The sequence below is a fragment of the Salmo salar genome, chromosome 14 (genome assembly GCF_965601325.2).
Source record: "Salmo salar chromosome 14, fSalSal1, whole genome shotgun sequence".
Classification (NCBI taxonomy): Eukaryota; Metazoa; Chordata; class Actinopteri; order Salmoniformes; family Salmonidae; genus Salmo; species Salmo salar.
The window spans coordinates 97,841,091-97,860,861 of NC_138304.1; the positions used below are offsets into that span (position 1 = coordinate 97,841,091).

Sequence of the window (19,771 nt, forward strand, 5' to 3'; positions counted from 1 at the left end):
GTCTGGGGTAGAAGGGTTGGAGTCTGGTGTCTGGGGTAGTAGGGTTGAAGTCTGGTGTCTGGGGTAGGAGGGTTGGAGTCTGGGGTAGAAGGGTTGGAGTCTGGTGACTGGGGTAGAAGGGTTGGAGTCTGGTGATTGGGGTAGAAGGGTTGGAGTCTGGTGACTGGGGTAGGAGGGTTGGAGTCTGGGGTAGAAGGGTTGGAGTCTGGTGTCTGGGGTAGGAGGGTTGGAGTCTGGGGTAGAAGGGTTGGAGTCTGGGGTAGGAGGGTTGGAGTCTGGGGTAGGAGGGTTGGAGTCTGGGGTAGAAGGGTTGGAGTCTGGTGACTGGGGTAGAAGGGTTGGAGTCTGGTGACTGGGGTAGGAGGGTTGGAGTCTGGTGACTGGGGTAGGAGGGTTGGAGTCTGGGGTAGAAGGGTTGAAGTCTGGGGTAGAAGGGTTGGAGTCTGGGGTAGAAGGGTTGGAGTCTGGGGTAGGTGGGTTGGAGTCTGGGGTAGGAGGGTTGGTGTCTGGTGTCTGGGGTAGGAGGGTCTCTGCCCATGTCCGGTCAGATTCCGGTACAGCTTTTATAAGATGGGAAACTGATGGTGTGTTGTAATATGCAGTCATTGTTACTCTTAATGTGGTTCTCACAGAACAGGGAAGACTATCTTTCTCTCTTACACATATACACACACTCACACCCACACCCACAAGCACACACACACCATACAATACACTTCTTACAGTAAATAGACTGTTGGCCCAGCGATGACCACCTAGAAGTCTTCCTGTTCCTGCTCACACTAAAATAGAACATAAACAGATATGACAGAGCCAATGAAAAGACACGATACAGATACAGGCAGTTTGTTGCTCCAGACCAGACTTGCCTCAAATCAGATCCAGCCTGGACAACCAGGTGAGCTATGTTGTTGCCCATATCAAATCATTGATTTTCCATCAATGATATCAAGCTTCTTAGTGTTTTAGTGTTTGATATTGAGTCTGTGTGCTTCTAAGGTCTAACTGTGTGTTATCTGTCCACAATAGCACAGCCTAACTGAACTGGGACTTGGGTTGAGACTACAGCAGGCCTTTGTTACACTAGCTAGATGTTGTATCAATAAGCCCCAGCTAGATAACAGAACTTTTTCCCCAGCCAGGCCAGCCATTAGGAAGAGGAAGGTCCCCCTTTAATTATGAAAAGTACAAGAGCTATGTGGTGTGGTGCACTGTGGGTAATTAGGATGAAAAATATCAGCCAAACACAGCTCCATGTCCCTGTCCCTCTGCCCACGCAACGCTACCGACAGACAGGACACCAGATCCTGCTGCTTGGGAAGTTTCCATCCAGAGAGAGAGGGAGAGGGTGGGGAGAAAGAATGAGAGATGAGGAGGGAAGGGGGGAACTAGAGTGAAGGGGAGAGAGAGAGAGAGAGAGAGAGGAGAGAGAGAGAGAGAGAGAGAGGGAGAGGGAGGGAGAGATAGAGAGAGGGCAGGGGGAGAGAGAGAGGGAGAGAGAGAGAGGGAGAGGGAGAGAGAGAGAGAGGGAGAGAGAGAGAGAGAGAGAGAGAGAGAGAGAGAGAGAGAGAGGGGGGGATGAAGAGAACAGCAGGTAGATAAGGTCTTTCTCAGACTGGTAACAAGGTGTCCTCTCTCTGCAAGGAGCCTCCTAACCTTCGATCACATTTCTCATCACATTCCTCCTCGGGGACCATATGCCATTCATGACTCTCCTCTTGATATCTCCTCAGGGACCATAGACCATTGATGACCCTTCTTGATATACAAACAGACAAACGGTTGTTTGTTTGTGTTCATTATCTTGTGTCTAGGGTTCATTATCTTGTGTCTAGGGTTCATTATCTTGTGTCTAGGGTTCATTATCTTCTGTCTAGGGTTCATTATCTTGTGTCTAGGGTTCATTATCTTGTGTCTATGGTTCATTATCTTGTGTCTAGGGTTCATTATCTTGTGTCTAGGGTTCATTATCTTGTGTCTAGGGTTCATTATCTTGTGTCTATGGTTCACTATCTTGTGTCTATGGTTCATTATCTTGTGTCTAGGGTTCATTATCTTGTGTCTAGGGTTCATTATCTTGTGTCTAGGGTTCATTATCTTGTGTCTAGGGTTCATTATCTTCTGTCTAGGGTTCATTATCTTGTGTCGATGGTTCATTATCTTGTGTCTATGGTTCACTATCTTGTGTCTATGGTTCATTATCTTGTGTCTATGGTTCATTATCTTGTGTCTATGGTTCATTATCTTGTGTCTATGGTTCACTATCTTGTGTATATGGTTCATTATCTTGTGTCTATGGTTCACTATCTTGTGTATATGGTTCATTATCTTGTGTCTAGGGTTCATTATCTTGTGTCTATGGTTCATTATCTTGTGTCTATGGTTCATTATCTTGTGTCTATGGTTCATTATCTTGTGTCTATGGTTCACTATCTTGTGTATATGGTTCATTATCTTGTGTCTATGGTTCATTATCTTGCGTCTAGGGTTCATTATCTTGTGTATATGGTTCATTATCTTGCGTCTAGGGTTCATTATCTTGTGTCTAGGGTTCATTATCTTGTGTCTAGGGTTCATTATCTTGTGTTGATGAGTCCGATGCATAAGGCCTCCAGGGATGTTGGGTGGTGTTGCTGTTGAATGAAGGTCTTGTTTCCCATCAACCCCTGACTCCACAACACTGCCTCTCAGTGAGACCTGATTTCAAAACCCAGGTAATGCCTTCCTCTACAGGAAGTGTTACGACTACACCCATTTCTTTTACAGCGCCATCTAGTCAAAGGGCGGCAGAGCTGCAGTGTGTGTGTGTGTGTGTGTGTGTGTGTGTGTGTGTGTGTGTGTGCAGTGCTGTTATCCAGTGGTGTGAGAGGAGCAGCGGCAGCAACACACACACACTGCAGTGTGCTGACCTGGGGCTGGACTGGCAACTAGGGCTCTGCTGCATCAGCACCACTACATGACCAAGGGACTGGGAACACACACACACACACAGTACTATCTTATCCTATCAGACTCCATATTGCAGGCAGAAGCCACAGCAACAGCCAGTCCAGCAAGTCATCTCCAAAAATAACAGTCAGCCTCAAGCTGGAGTCAACTACGTAGCTCTATGTTAGTGTCACATGACTTATAGCTGGAGTCAACTACTAGCTCTATGTTAGTGTCACATGACTTATAGCTGGAGTCAACTACGTAGCTCTATGTTAGTGTCACATGACTTATAGCTGGAGTCAACTACGTAGCTCTATGTTAGTGTCACTTGACTTATAGCTGGAGTCAACTACGTAGCTCTATGTTAGTGTCACATGACTTATAGCTGGAGTCAACTACGTAGCTCTATGTTAGTGTCACATGACTTATAGCTGGATGCACACAGCTTTGTTTTCTCATCAGGAGTCTGTAGTAATGATAGAAGGGGAAGAAGTGCATAGTTCTACACCTGTTGTATTCAGCGCACATGACAAATAAACTTTGATTTGATTTAAAGCGTCAGGATTAACCCCAATCCTGAGGGAGACTTCTGATTTCACATCACCCCTCTGGCAATTCCATCTAATCACCTTTTACATTTACATTGTATTCATTTAGCAGAAGCTCTTCTCTAGAGAGACTTACAATTAGTGCATTTATTTGAAGATAGCCAGGTGAGACAACCACATATCACAGTTGTAGTATGTACATTTTTCCTCAATAAAGATGGGCAAACCCGTTTTGGTGATTTCTGGAATATCTTCAAATTAAATCAATCACAGCATTTTTTTGGACTCATTCAGCAGTTTATCCTGATTAAGTACAATACCATTGGAAGTTAATGTTAATACATACAGTGAAATATATACATTGATTAAATATGGTGAAATATTTCAATATCAGAATATATATATATATACATATTTATAATCACATATATTTCCCACTAGTTTAGCCATTTAGAGATTTAAAAAAATGCTCTTATGTATAATTTAACTGGGCGCTTTAGAAAGAGCTCCCTTAGTGTTTGAGCAGCAGCCCGTTCGTTTGTCTTCCCAGAATTCTAATAATAATATAAGCCGTTTAACAGACTTACAGTCATGCGTGTATAGATTTCACAGCAATATCAGTGCTATTAGGAAAAGATAAGTGAAAATAAAAAATGGGAGGGATAAGACTGAGATGTCTTAAGATACTCTTCGAAGAGGTAGGGTTTCAGAGCCAGACGTTTTTGGAAGAATGGCAGGGACTCCTAGCATCAGGGGAAGTTGGTTCCACCATTGGGGTGCCAGGACAGTGTTTACTTTGAAATGGCCGGTCACCGGGCTAGAATTGGGAAATGTTTACCTCAGCAGTGCAGCAGCCGAGACGCAACACAGGCAGCCCAATAACACGACAACTATCAGACACAAGCCCAAACCTCCCTCCTTCCTGTTATCCTGAGAAAATTGTAAGGGTGCGTGTGTGAGTGAGTGAGTGAGTGTGTGAGTGAGCTAGTGTGTGAGTGCGTGAGTGAGTGATTGTGTGAGTGTGTGTGGTGAGTGAGGGTGAGGTGTGGTGAGTGTGTGAGTGAGTGTGTGAGTGCGTGAGTGATTGTGTGAGTGTGTGTGTGAGTGAGTGTGTGAGTGCGTGAGTGAGTGTGTGCACTGGACGGGCAAGATCAGACACGACGTGATGTGAGGTGTGTCTGGAGTCTGGACAAAGACGGCTGGCAGTAGTAATACTGTGTGTACAGTAGGAACCAAACACAAATCTGAGACCTGTAATCAGACAGTGGTGATACAACATTCCAAAGCCCAGAAAACACTGACAGGCCAAGAGTGACAACATGTTTTAAAGGCGTTGCCTACCTGACAACCAGGTGTCTGATATGTGTCTGGGCGTCATTAGATTATTATACAGGCTTGATTGTAGAGGAACAGGGTGTAGCTAGTATTCTATATGCCGGGTGTTCACTACCCTCTACCCTGCTGTGGCCTTCACTAACACCACTACCCTGTACCCTGCTGTAGCCTTCACTAACACCACTACCCTGTACCCTGCTGTAGCCTTCACTAACACCACTGACCCTGTACCCTGCTGTAGCCTTCACTAACACCACATGACCCTGTACCCTGCTGTAGCCTTCACTAACACCACTACCCTGTACCCTGCTGTAGCCTTCACTAACACCACTACCCTCTACCCTGCTGTAGCCTTCACTAACACCACTACCCTGTACCCTGCTGTAGCCTTCACTAACACCACTACCCTGTACCCTGCTGTGGCCTTCACTAACACCACTACCCTGTACCCTGCTGTGGCCTTCACTAACACCACTACCCTGTACCCTGCTGTAGCCTTCACTAACACCACTACCCTGTACCCTGCTGTAGCCTTCACTAACACCACTACCCTGTACCCTGCTGTGGCCTTCACTAACACCACTACCCTGTACCCTGCTGTGGCCTTCACTAACACCACTACCCTGTACCCTGCTGTAGCCTTCACTAACACCACTACCCTGTACCCTGCTGTGGCCTTCACTAACACCACTACCCTGTACCCTGCTGTGGCCTTCACTAACACCACTACCCTGTACCCTGCTGTAGCCTTCACTAACACCACTACCCTCTACCCTGCTGTGCCTTCACTAACACCACTACCCTCTACCCTGCTGTGGCCTTCACTAACACCACTACCCTGTACCCTGCTGTGGCCTTCACTAACACCACTACCCTGTACCCTGCTGTGGCCTTCACTAACACCACTACCCTCTACCCTGCTGTAGCCTTCACTAACACCACTACCCTGTACCCTGCTGTGACCTTCACTAACACCACTACCCTGTACCCTGCTGTAGCCTTCACTAACACCACTACCCTGTACCCTGCTGTGGCATTCACTAACACCACTACCCTGTACCCTGCTGTGGCCTTCACTAACACCACTACCCTGTACCCTGCTGTAGCCTTCACTAACACCACTACCCTGTACCCTGCTGTAGCCTTCACTAACACCACTACCCTGTACCCTGCTGTGGCCTTCACTAACACCACTACCCTCTACCCTGCCGTGGCCTTCACTAACACCACTACCCTGTACCCTGCTGTAGCCTTCACTAACACCACTACCCTGTACCCTGCTGTGGCCTTCACTAACACCACTACCCTGTACCCTGCCGTAGCCTTCACTAACACCACACTACCCTGTACCCTGCCGTGGGCCTTCACTAACACCACTACCCTGTACCCTGCTGTGACCTTCACTAACACCACTACCCTGTACCCTGCTGTAGCCTTCACTAACACCACTACCCTGTACCCTGCTGTGACCTTCACTAACACCACTACCCTGTACCCTGCTGTAGCCTTCACTAACACCACTACCCTGTACCCTGCTGTGGCATTCACTAACACCACTACTCTGTACCCTGCTGTGGCCTTCACTAATACCACTACCCTGTACCCTGCTGTGGCATTCACTAACACCACTACTCTGTACCCTGCTGTGGCCTTCACTAACACCACTACCCTCACTGTTGTGTTCACAGTGGTGTACAGGGCACTATTCCCTATATAGTGTACTAGGGCCCATAGGGTTCTGGTCAAAAGTAGTGCACTCCATAGTACGGCTGGCAATGGCCAGGGGCCTCACGATTCTATATGTACTGCGATTTTCATGATTCTATATGTATTGCTATTTGATACTGTGTTTATATTGCGATTCAACGTTTTAAACATATTGCTCACCATATGTCTGCTGCAGAAGGACAAGAGAGAGCCATGAGAAAACCAGTTTTGATCAGTCACGGAAATAAAGTGCCTAAAACAAATTGGCTCCCTATTTAAAAAGAAGATGGAGAACAAGCTATGAAAGACAAATAAGGGAGTTTTGGTCAAAATGATACGATATATCGTCAAAAAGGATATCCCGACCTTCAACCGTATAGATTTCCTCCTCCCCATCGATACTACAGGATATAAGGAACAGGATTTCATTTGAGACGCATCCCATGAGAATATTACAGTTATGACACAAAAACACGATGAATCATCAGAAACAGACAAATGACACACTTCCTCATAACACAACTCTATGAGTTGCTGCCTGTCACAATCAATTGCAGTGCCTTGACAGGAAACGAACAACCAAAACAAAACCGAGCTAATGCGATGTGTGAGGTCGTAGCAGCGCGGACAGGGACGGGATTACCATATCAATCATAGGGTCTGAGTACAGAGACTGTGATCATTAAGGAAACATGTTCAAGATGGCAGCTAAGATTGAGTGATCTTCATCTGAAAGATGTTTGACTTGGTCAGTGTGTCACGGAATATCTAAGCCTGTATTATAAATCATTAGTCAATCAGAATAACTAAGCCTGTATTATAAATCATTAGTCAACAGGAATAACTAAGCCTGTATTATAAATCATTAGTCAACAGGAATAACTAAGCCTGTATTATAAATCATTAGTCAATCAGAATAACTAAGCCTGTATTATAAATCATTAATCAATCAGAATAACTAAGCCTGTATTATAAATCATTAGTCAACAGGAATAACTAAGCCTGTATTATAAATCATTAATCAATCAGAATAACTAAGCCTGTATTATAAATCATTAGTCAACAGGAATAACTAAGCCTGTATTATAAATCATTAGTCAATCAGAATAACTAAGCCTGTATTATAAATCATTAATCAATCAGAATAACTAAGCCTGTATTATAAATCATTAGTCAATCAGAATAACTAAGCCTGTATTATAAATCATTAGTCAATCAGAATAACTAAGCCTGTATTATAAATCATTCATCAATCAGAATAACTAAGCCTGTATTATAAATCATTAGTCAACAGGAATAAGCCTGTATTATAAATCATTAGTCAACAGGAATAACTAAGCCTGTATTATATATAATTAATACATCTGTTTTGAATATCACAGCCAGGATAATTCCTTATTAGGTAATAAATAGTACAGTTAGGTTCAGAGAGGAACCCTGGGTGATTTAGGGGTTATTGAGTATTTTTGAAATGTATTTTTATTATAATATTTATATTTTTAAACCCATCCATCACCTCCCTCTTCAGAGGACACATATTTTGTTATTTTTTTGACAGCTTTTCTGCTACATATACATATATTTGACATACATGGTATTTGTATATACATCAGTCACATAACAATAATACATTACCAAACATAAGCTCTTTAATCCCACCCCTCCGCCACTCTCAGCCCATCCCACCTATCACCATAGACCACCCTCGTTTGGTTTCCATGTGCCATATATTTTTTTATTGTGCTGTGATGTTTTACATACTTTTTGAACCTTTCAAATCATATAGTATCCACAGATTGTGAGCCAAAGATGAAAACCTTTCCTACGAATATTATATTATTTATTGACTGACTATGGCTTTCCAGATCGCCCAACACTGCTGTTTGTAAGGTTCATTTTAAATGAATGTTGTGATTTGTTTAACCCTTCGTGGAACAGGCTAAATGAGGGCGATAACAGAACAAATGATCTAGTGATCCTGTCTCTTCACAGTTAAATCTACAGAGCTGAGATTTTTGTCTGCCCCAGATACAGTGGGGGAAAGAAGTATTTGATCCCCTGCTGATTTTGTACATTTGACCACTGACAAAGAAAGGATCAGTCTATAATTTTTATGTTAGGTTTATTTGAACAGTGAGAGACAGAAAAACAACAAACATATCCAGAAAAAATGCATGTCAGAAATTGTATACATTTATTTGCATTTTAATGAGGGAAATAAGTATTTGACCCCCTCTCAATCAGAAAGATTTCTGGCTCCCAGGTGTCTTTTATACAGGTAACGAGCTGAGATTAGCAGCACACTCTTAAAGGGAGTGCTCCTAACCGCAGCTTGTTACCTGTAAAAAAGACACCTGTCCACAGAAGCAATCAATCAATCAGATTCCAAACTCTCCACCATGGCCAAGACCAAAGAGCTCTCCAAGGATGTCAGGGACAAGATTGTAGACCTACACAAGGCTGGAATGGGCTACAAGACCATCGCCAAGCAGCTTGGTGAGAAGGTGACAACAGTTGGTGCAATTATTCGCAAATGGAAGAAACACAAAAGAACTGTCAATATCCCTCGGCCTGGGGCTCCATGCAAGATCTCACCTTGTGGAGTTGCAATGATCATGAGAACGGTGAGGAATCAGCCCAGAACTACACGGGAGGATCTTGTCAATGATCTCAAGGCAGCTGGGACTATAGTCACCAAGAAAATAATTGGTAACACACTACGCCGTGACGGACTGAAATCCTGCAGCGCCCGCAAGGTCCCCCTGCTCAAGAATACATATGCAGGCCCGTCTGAAGTCTGCCAATGAACATCTGAATGACTCAGAGGACAACTGGTGAAAGTGTTGTGGTCAGATGAGGCCAAAATGGAGCTCTTTGACATCAACTCAACTCGCCGTGTTTGGAGGAGGAGGAATGACCCCAAGAACACCATCCCCACTGTCAAACATGGAGGTGGAAACAAATATGCTTTGGGGTTGTTTTTCTGCTAAGGGGACAGGACAAATTCACCGCATCAAAGGGACGATGGACGGGGCCATGTACCGTCAAATCTTGGGTGAGAACCTCCTTCCCTCAGCCAGGGCATTGAAAATGGGTCATGGATGGGTATTCCAGCATGACAATGACCCAAAACACACGGCCAAGGCAACAAAGGAGTGGCTCAAGAAGAAGCACATTAAGGTCCTGGAGTGGCCTAGCCAGTCTCCAGACCTTAATCCCATAGAAAATCTGTGGAGGGAGCTGAAGGTTCGAGTTGCCAAACGTCAGCCTCGAAACCTTAATGACGTGGAGAAGATCTGCAAAGAGGAGTGGGACAAAATCCCTCCTGAGATGTGCGCAAACCTGGTGGCCAACTACAAGAAACGTCTGACCTCTGTGATTGCCAACAAGGGTTTTGCCACCAAGTACTAAGTCATGTTTTGCAGAGGGGTCAAATACTTATTTCCCTCATTAAAATGCAAATCATTTTATAACATTTTTGACATGCGTTTTTCTGGATTTTTTTGTTGTTATTCTGTCTCTCACTGTTCAAATAAACCTACTATTAAAATGATAGACTGGTCATTTCTTTGTAAGTGGGCAAACATACAAAATCAGCAGGGGATCAAATACTTTTTCCCCCCACTGTATATAGCATTCTGTTGGTGGCAAGAATTCTATATAATAATTTAAACTGAAAAACTCTAAGCGTTGAATCAAGTGTTGTTTTTTGTACCAGTTCATAAACCATGTGCCATGGAATCGGTACATTGAAAATCTCTTCCCATTTATTTTGCAACCTGTATGGCGCAGCTGGTCAATTTTCATTAGTTGACATCAATGTGCATCAACACATTTATCCACCATCAGGGAAGTCAATGTAATGGAATGACCTTTGAGAAAAGTGTACCAGTCTTCTACAGCTCTTTAGTTGTTCCTGTTCCAATCATTGCCAGTATTAACATGCTCTGAAAGCCATGACAACTAGCGCTCTAACAATGTTCACATCCAAATGGAAAATCAATTTGGCCAGGGTCAATAGCAGTGGGGAGGTTTTAAAGAGCACCAACAATGGTCCGACGAACAGAGATCAATACCTTCATTTTATGATTAGCATTTAATCTCTCCCTCTTTCTTTCTTCTCTCTGTGTATATAGTGTGTATATATTTTTACATCCCTCTTATTAAGTCTGTCCTTTGCTTCGCCCTCCCTCCCTCCCTCCCTCCCTACCGCCCTCCCTCCCTCCCTCTTTCTGCCATCTTCAAGAGGTTTATAAGCGTTTAACGTGAAACACATGGATAGTATTAAACTAGAATAAGCAAGCATTTACAGTTACTGGTGAGTCAATTGTGAATTCCATTGCTATTTGGGAAATGACGAATATTGGAAATGGTTTTGTAGCCTAAAATGAAGAAAAAATGTATCTCCGCTCCTTCAATAATTTAGGCTTGCATGAGGGAAAGGAATGGAAGTTCTCTGAAGATAGAGGCTTTTGATGCCAGGAAATTCGAATACGTTAGAAGTTTTAGAGCCAGCCAAGCCTTTTAACTATAACCACAGTTGCCAAAACACCTTCTGGCAGAGGCTTGCTGACAGTGTGACTCAGGGAGAGAAACGGTTCTGAGGTGGCTCAAGAGTACTTCCTGTTTCCTAAACTACTTTATTGAGCCTGTGAGGTTAAAATCATAATCTCATATAAAACACACTTACAGACACAAGGACATGCAAACTCACGCACGCACACACACAGGATTTAACTCTCAGCCCGAGGTGGACCAGTTTAATGGTAAAGTTGTCAAATGGAGCATATTGGAGTAATTGCCTCAGAGTGTCAGTGTAGAACCAGACACCTCACTGTTTACATCCCCAGTGATGGAAACAAACACGTCTCAAGCTTCTGAAGTGGATTCTAGCCACCGATATACACTAGCCTAGATCTGTAAGGACTATTTGAAGAAATTGCTCTGCCAAAAAAGTTACATATTGCAGCTTTAAATCATACAATATTGTATGAAATGATGGTATCAGTTTACAGCATCACTATCACTAAGGCCTAGGTGTCTGTGTCATCAGGGTTGAGAGGCCCAGCTGGTGCAGTGCAGACACCTTCACACATTGTTCCTTCTCCCAGCTGTAGAAACACTTTTCCATGTAAAAGGACTCAAGAGCACCAACATGGGAAGTTCATAGAAGCATGTCAAATGAAAGTTAAGAGTATATATTTTTTTATATAAATTAAGGCATATATACATTTTTCAACCATTTTCCATCCGTCAACATCAGGCTTTGATTTCTGGTCAAACAGATGGAAAAGGGGTCTTAGACAACATCTACTAGAAAAAGTCTTAAAAGGTATTAGAAATACATCAAAACAATGTAGAAGTAAAGACCCCTGTAAAGACTAATATCAACATTTATATTTCGTTTTTTATATTGTTTTTAAGAAACATTACCAAAAACCCATATATCTTAGGGATATGTTTTAGTTTCTCTCCCAATGAGAACTGAGGATAATTAAAGTTCATAAAAGTAACAAATAAATAAATTAGTTATAGTGTTTTCACTGCTATTAATTAAATTACTAAGTGATTACCAAATCGGTAAAGGAATTTCAGAAAAATCGGTAACGGACATTCTGCAATTGAAATGGCTACAATGGGAAATCATAGTAGTCACAAACCACAGTTGGGTTCACAAGTTTGGACAGTACAGTAGAGTACAGCACAGCACAGTACAGTAGAGTACAGTACAGCACAGTAGAGTACAGTAGAGTACAGTACAGCACAGTAGAGTACAGTAGAGTACAGCACAGTAGAGTACAGTACAGTAGAGTACAGTACAGTACAGTACAGCACAGTACAGTACAATACAGCACAGTAGAGTACAGTACAGCACAGTAGAGTACAGTAGAGTACAGCACAGTAGAGTACAGTAGAGTACAGTACAGTAGAGTACAGCAGAGTACAGTAGAGTACAGTACAGCACAGTAGAGTGGAGTAGAGTACAGAACAGCACAGCAGAGTACAGTACAGTACAGCACAGTAGAGTACAGTAGAGTACAGTACAGTAGAGTACAGCAGAGTACAGTAGAGTACAGTACAGTAAAGTACAGTACAACACAGTAGAGTACAGTACAGTACAGCAAAGTACAACACAGTAGAGTACAGTAGAGTACAGCACAGTAGAGTACAGTACAGTAGAGTACAGTACAGCACAGTACAGTACAGCACAGTACAGTACAGTAGAGTACAGCACAGTAGAGTACAGTAGAGTACAGTACAGCACAGTACAGTACAGTACAGTACAGTACAGCACAGTAGAGTACAGTACAGCACAGTAGAGTACAGCACAGTAGAGTACAGTACAGTAGAGTACTGTACAGCACAGTAGAGTACTGTACAGCACAGTAGAGTACAGTACAGCACAGTACAGTACAGTACAGCACAGTAGAGTACAGCAGAGTAGAGTACAGTACAGTACAGCAGAGCACAGTACAGTACAGTACAGTAGAGTACAGTACAGTAGAGTACAGCAGAGTACAGTACAGTACAGTACAGCACAGTAGAGTACAGTAGAGTACAGCAGAGTAGAGTACAGTACAGTACAGCAGAGCACAGTACAGCACAGTACAGTACAGTACAGCACATTAGAGCACAGTAGAGTACAGTAGAGTACAGTACAGCACAGTACAGTACAGTACAGTACAGTACAGTACAGCACAGTAGAGTACAGTACAGCACAGTAGAGTACAGCACGGTAGAGTACAGTACAGTACAGTACAGCACAGTAGAGTACAGTAGAGTACAGCAGAGTACAGTACAGTACAGTACAGCAGAGCACAGTACAGTACAGTATAGTACAGTACAGTACAGTACAGCACAGTAGAGTACAGTACAGTACAGTAGAGTACAGCACAGTACAACACAGTAGAGTACAGTACAGTACAGCTCAGTAGAGTACAGTACAGTACAGCACAGTAGAGTACAGCAGAGTAGAGTACAGTACAGTACAGCAGAGTACAGTGCAGTACAGTACAGTACAGTACAGCACAGCACAGTAGAGTACAGTACAGCACAGTACAGTACAGTAGAGTACAGTACAGCACAGTACAGCACAGTAGAGTACAGTAGAGTACAGTACAGCACAGTAGAGTACAGTACAGTACAGCACAGTAGAGTACAGTACAGCACAGTAGAGTACAGCACAGCACAGTACAGTAGAGTACAGTACAGCACAGTACAGCACAGTAGAGTACAGTAGAGTACAGTACAGCACAGTAGAGTACAGTACAGTACAGCACAGTAGAGTACAGCACAGTACAACACAGTAGAGTACAGTACAGCACAGTAGAGTACAGTAGAGTACAGGACAGCACAGTAGAGTACAGCACAGCACAGTACAGTACAGCACAGCACAGTACAGTAGAGTACAGTACAGCACAGTAGAGTACAGTAGAGTACAGTACAGCACAGTAGAGTACAGTACAGTACAGTAGAGTACAGTAGAGTACAGTACAGAACAGCACAGCACAGTAAAGTACAGCACAGCACAGTACAGTACAGTACAGTACAGTACAGTACATTTACATTTACGTCATTTACATCTTATCCAGAGCGACTTACAAATTGGTGCATTCACCTTATGATAGTACAGTAGAGTACAGTAGAGTACAGCACAGTAGAGTACAGTACAGCACAGTAGAGTACATTACAGCACAGTAGAGTACAGTAGAGTACAGCACAGTAGAGTACAGTACAGCACAGTAGAGTACAGTACAGCACAGTAAAGTACAGTAGAGTACAGCACAGTACAGCACAGTAGAGTACAGTACAGCACAGTAGAGTACAGTACAGTACAGCACAGTAGAGTACAGTAGAGTACAGCACAGTACAGCACAGTAGAGTACAGTACAGTACAGTACAGCACAGTAGAGTACAGTACAGTACAGTACAGAACAGTATAGCACAGTAGAGTACAGTAAAGAAAAGTACAGTACAGTACAGTACAGCACAGTAGAGCACAGTAGAGTACAGTACAGCACAGTAGAGTACAGTACAGTACAGCACAGTAGAGTAGAGTACAGCACAGTACAGCACAGTAGAGTACAGTACAGTACAGTACAGCACAGTAGAGTACAGTACAGTACAGCACAGTACAGCACAGTAGAGTACAGTACAGCACAGTACAGTACAGTACAGTACAGTACAGCACAGTAGAGTACAGTACAGTACAGTACAGTATAGCACAGTAGAGTACAGTAGAGTACAGTAAAGAAAAGTAGAGTAGAGTTCAGTAAAGTACAGTAAAGCAAAGTTGAGTATAGTTCAGTACAGTAAAGAAAATGTGATTATAGTTCAATACACTTCAGTACAGTAGAGTTCAGTACACAGTAGAGCACACTAGAGTTGAGTACACTATAATGTACTCTACTGACCTGAACTATACTATACTCCACTGAGCTCTACTGTACTGTACTGAACTACACTATACTCTACAGAGCTCTACTGTACTGAACTATACTATACTCCACTGAGCTCTACTCTACTGTACTGAACTATACTATACTGAGCTCTACTGTACTATACTGAACTATACTATACTCTATTGAGCTCTACTGTACTGTGCTGAACTATACTCCACAAAGCTCCACTGTACTAAATAATACCCCACTGAGCTCTACTGTACTGAACTATAATATACTGAGCTCTACTGTACTGAACTATAATATACTGAGCTCTACTGTACTGAACTGAACGATACTCCACTGAGCTCTACTGTACTGACCTATACTATGCTATACTGAGCTCTACTGTACTGAACTATACTCCACTGAGCTCTATTGTACTGAACTATACTCTACTGAGCTCTACTGAACTATACTCCACTGAGCTTTACTGTACTATACTCTACTGAGCTCTACTGAACAATACTCTACTGAGCTCTACTGAACCATACTATACTTTACCGAGCTCTACTGAACTATACAATACTCTGCTGAGCTCTACCAAGCTCTTTTAAACTATACTATGCTATACTGAGCTCTACTGTACTGAACTATACTATACTCCACTGAGCTCTACTGTACTAAACTATACTATACTCTACTGAACTATACTATACTCTACTGAGCTCTAGTGAACTATACAATACTCTACTGAGCTCTACTGAACTATACTAAGCTATACTGAGCTCTACTGTACCGAACTATACTATACTCCACTGAACTCTACTCTACTGTACTGAACTATACTATACTGAGCTCTACTGTACTATACTCTACTGAGCTCTACTGTACTATACTCTACTGAGCTCTACTGAACTTTACTATACTCTACTGAGCTCTACTGAACTGTACTATACTCTACTGAGCTCTACTGAACTATACTCTACTGAGCTCTACTGTACTATACTCTACTGAGCTCTACTATACTGTACTCTACTGAGCTCTACTGAACTATACTCTACTGAGCTCTAATATACTATACTCTACTGAGCTCTACTGAACTGTACTCTACTGAGCTCTACTGTACTATACTCTACTGAGCTCTACTGTACTATACTCTACTGAGCTCTACTGTACTATACTATACTGAGCTCTACTGAACTGTACTCTACTGAGCTCTACTGAACTATACTCTACTGAGCTCTACTGAACTATACTCTACTGAGCTCTACTGAACTGTACTCTACTGAGCTCTACAGTACTATACTCTACTGAGCTCTACTGAACTATACTCTACTGAGCTCTACTGAACTATACTCTACTGAGCTCTACTGAACTGTACTCTACTGAGCTCTACTGAACTATACTCTACTGAGCTCTACTGAACTGTACTCTACTGAGCTCTACTGAACTGTACTCTACTGAGCTCTACTGAACTTTACTCTACTGAGCTCTACTGAACTTTACTCTACTGAGCTCTACTGAACTATACTCTACTGAGCTCTACTGAACTATACTCTACTGAGCTCTACTGAACTATACTCTACTGAGCTCTACTGAACTATACTCTACTGAGCTCTACTGAACTGTACTCTACTGAACTATACTCTACTGAGCTCTACTGAACTGTACTCTACTGAACTGTACTCTACTGAGCTCTACTGAACTTTACTCTACTGAGCTCTACTGAACTGTACTCTACTGAACTATACTCTACTGAGCTCTACTGAACTGTACTCTAATGAACTGTACTCTACTGAGCTCTACTGAACTTTACTCTACTGAGCTCTACTGAACTGTACTCTACTGAGCTCTACTGAGCTCTACTGAACTGTACTCTACTGAACTGTACTCTACTGAGCTCTACTGGATGGTTGCTAATAATGGACCTCTGTACTCCTATGTAGATATTCCATAAAAAATCAACCGTTGCCAGCTCCAATAGTCATTTACAACATTAACAATGTCTACACTGTATTTCTGATCAATTTTATGTTATTTTAATGGACAAAAGAATGATCTTTTCTTTCAAAAACAAGGACATTTCTAAGTGACCCCAACCTTTTGGAATGGTAGTCCATGTATATCTGTGTACCTTTTAACGAGACATCACCATGATCTTTCTGAAATTCTGTTACCAAACTTTGCATCTGCACAGTTCTGCCAGTAAATGTGTTTTTGTAAAATGTTGCATGTAAATTCTTAAAAGTAGTCCTTGTGCATAGTTGTATGGTTTGTTAAACTTTGAAATCAAGGTTTTTGTTTGACATACATTTTAAGTGAAAAATCGGAGTCTCAGTGCAATTCTGTTATCGTGGAATTGTCCACAAATGAAGTGAGGTCATGTCACTCAGAAGGTGTGTGAATAAAAGCTTTCACCTGTACAAAACAATTTCTTCTTTACATTGTGTGTTAGGAGAATGTAGTGGTGTGTGCTGAAGTGTACTTCAAGTCTTCTCCACAACAGCTGCCAGTACCCTACAGCTAATTATAAATATGAACATCATACACCACTAATGCAGGGGTAAAATATATCACAGACATGTGCCGCATTGTCTGCTTCAATCAATTTTGTCCGACACAAACATTATTAGTGTCTAGCTGATTAATCCATAAATTTGACCTGAGGGTGTAATAAACTGGTATTAACAAACGCAGCAGTTAATGCTGCAATATGTAACTTTTGGGTTGACTCGACCAAATTCACATAGAAATGTGAGTTATAGATCTTTCATTCTTATTGAAAGCAAGTCTAAGAAGCGGTAGATCTGTTCTATGTATGCCATTTCTAAGCTTCTCGTTATTAAGTTTTGTTTTTGCGTCTTTTACTTTCGCTTTTGAACACCAGCTTTTCAAAGAGCTGAAAATACAATATTTTTTGTTATTGAAATTATATTTCACATCGGTTTAGTTGGTACAATGATTCTCTACACAATATTTGCTTATTTTGTCACAAACTGAAATTAGGTATTCGAATTCTAGCAACTAGGAAGAGGCGGAACGACTTCTGCATATTGCACCTGTGTCTAATTAAACCAATAGCCAGTTTCAACTTGACTGACATAAAGGCATCCCACTGGGCACAGACTTCAGTTCAAGGTCTAGTTTTCATTTACATTTGTTTGAGTTGTTAACCTACTGTACGTGAATTCAACAACAAAAATCACTATGTCATTGGATTTAGGTTCAAATTTGTTTTCGAAAATCAGTTTTCCATGTTGATTCAAAGTCATCACATAGATTTCTGGGGGGGTTGAAATGATGTGGAAACAACATTGATTCAACCAGTTTTGCCCCAGTGGGTTGTCTATTTCAAGACATTCAGATGAACTAACTACTCTCGGTCAATAAACTCAGTGTGATATAGTCCACGAGAGGATAACAGACTCCCCGAGGGAAGTTGATTCTCAGATCCAACATGTGGTCAAAACAATGTGATGATTGTTATGCTACAGTAGTATTCTTGTCTGCCGTGCATACGTCCAAACTGGCCAGAAAATCTGAGAAAGTTTAAACCACGAGTTCCTCTTCTAATTCCAGTAGACATACACAGACTACACAACACACACACACACACACACACACACACACACACACACACACACACACACACACACACACACACACACACACACACACACACACACACACACACACACACACACACACACACACACACACACACACACACAGACAGACAATGACTACAAACACAGTAGAGATATACACAGAACGAGGGAGGGTGTTTCTCTTGGCACTGGGGAACAGAAAGTGCCAGCCTGCTAGGCCAGTGGTAGGAAGAAACCTCTAAGCCTGTTGCTGTCAATAAAGCCAATGCTGTTTGTCTGTCTAATGACAGGGTACATGAAGTCTTTGACTAAGAGACAACTGGCCCAGTCATCAATCTGACCTCAACCCTACTGATATGCTTCTGTTATACTATACTCCTGTTATATTATGCTTATGTTATATTATGCTTATATTATGGCGGCCATTGCAGGGGAACAATGGGCATCTCAATATACCATCAGGATGCTATTGTAGAATAGAATAGAATAGGCCTACTGTAACCTGCTGCTGGTCTTGCTGTGTGGCTATGGGACCAGTTTATCTCTGTGCCAATGCAGGAAGTGCATTTGCATCTCAACACCAGATGAATGTCACTATTATAAAGATTGTGTTGCAAGTACGTCATTTAATTTACTATAAACTCAATTAATTGACTAAACTAAAGAGGTCAGGCTTGAAGATAATAGACAGACAAATGCTATATAATGGAGGCCCACACTCTAATCTCTACATTTGTCTTCAAAGTGTAAAGCTAAACTTCTTTACAGTAATTCCATGTATGACAATTCTGTCTTCCTATCCATAAAACATGTGGATTTTTGAAAAGCATACAAAGAAATAGCAAAGAGCCTTAACATATATTGAGACAAATTAATTTGCTTCTCAGCGAAAACTGAGAACTCATGACAAACGCAGATCAACAAACACGATGTAGACTGCTGCATTCAACTTTGAATTGCTGCCCAAAATTATAACTGCTGCATTGACCAATATATCAAATTGCCTACTAGCCTCATTGAGCAGAAACTTTGATTCAGCGCTCCAATTAGTTCAAGCAGCAAAGGCCTTTCATCAAATAGCAGGCTCCCTGCAGCCCAAGTCCCCTATCTCCCCCATCATCAATATTCCCAAAATCGTTGGTTCATTCAATGGGACTGTTCGAAGCCCACCTTCCTTGCCTGGTGGTGCTGCAGCAGAATAAATAAATAAAAAAAATCTATGTTTCGGAATTTGCCCATAGCAAACCAAACACACACC

The 19,771-nt window shown here is 42.1% G+C and overlaps 1 protein-coding gene across 2 annotated transcripts in view; it reads right to left on the minus strand.

Moving 5' to 3' along the window:
• Window positions 1-19,771, minus strand: part of LOC106570566 (phosphoprotein associated with glycosphingolipid-enriched microdomains 1) — a 107,099-nt gene that overhangs the window by 86,980 nt on the left and 348 nt on the right. The gene's annotated exons all lie outside the window — the stretch shown is intronic.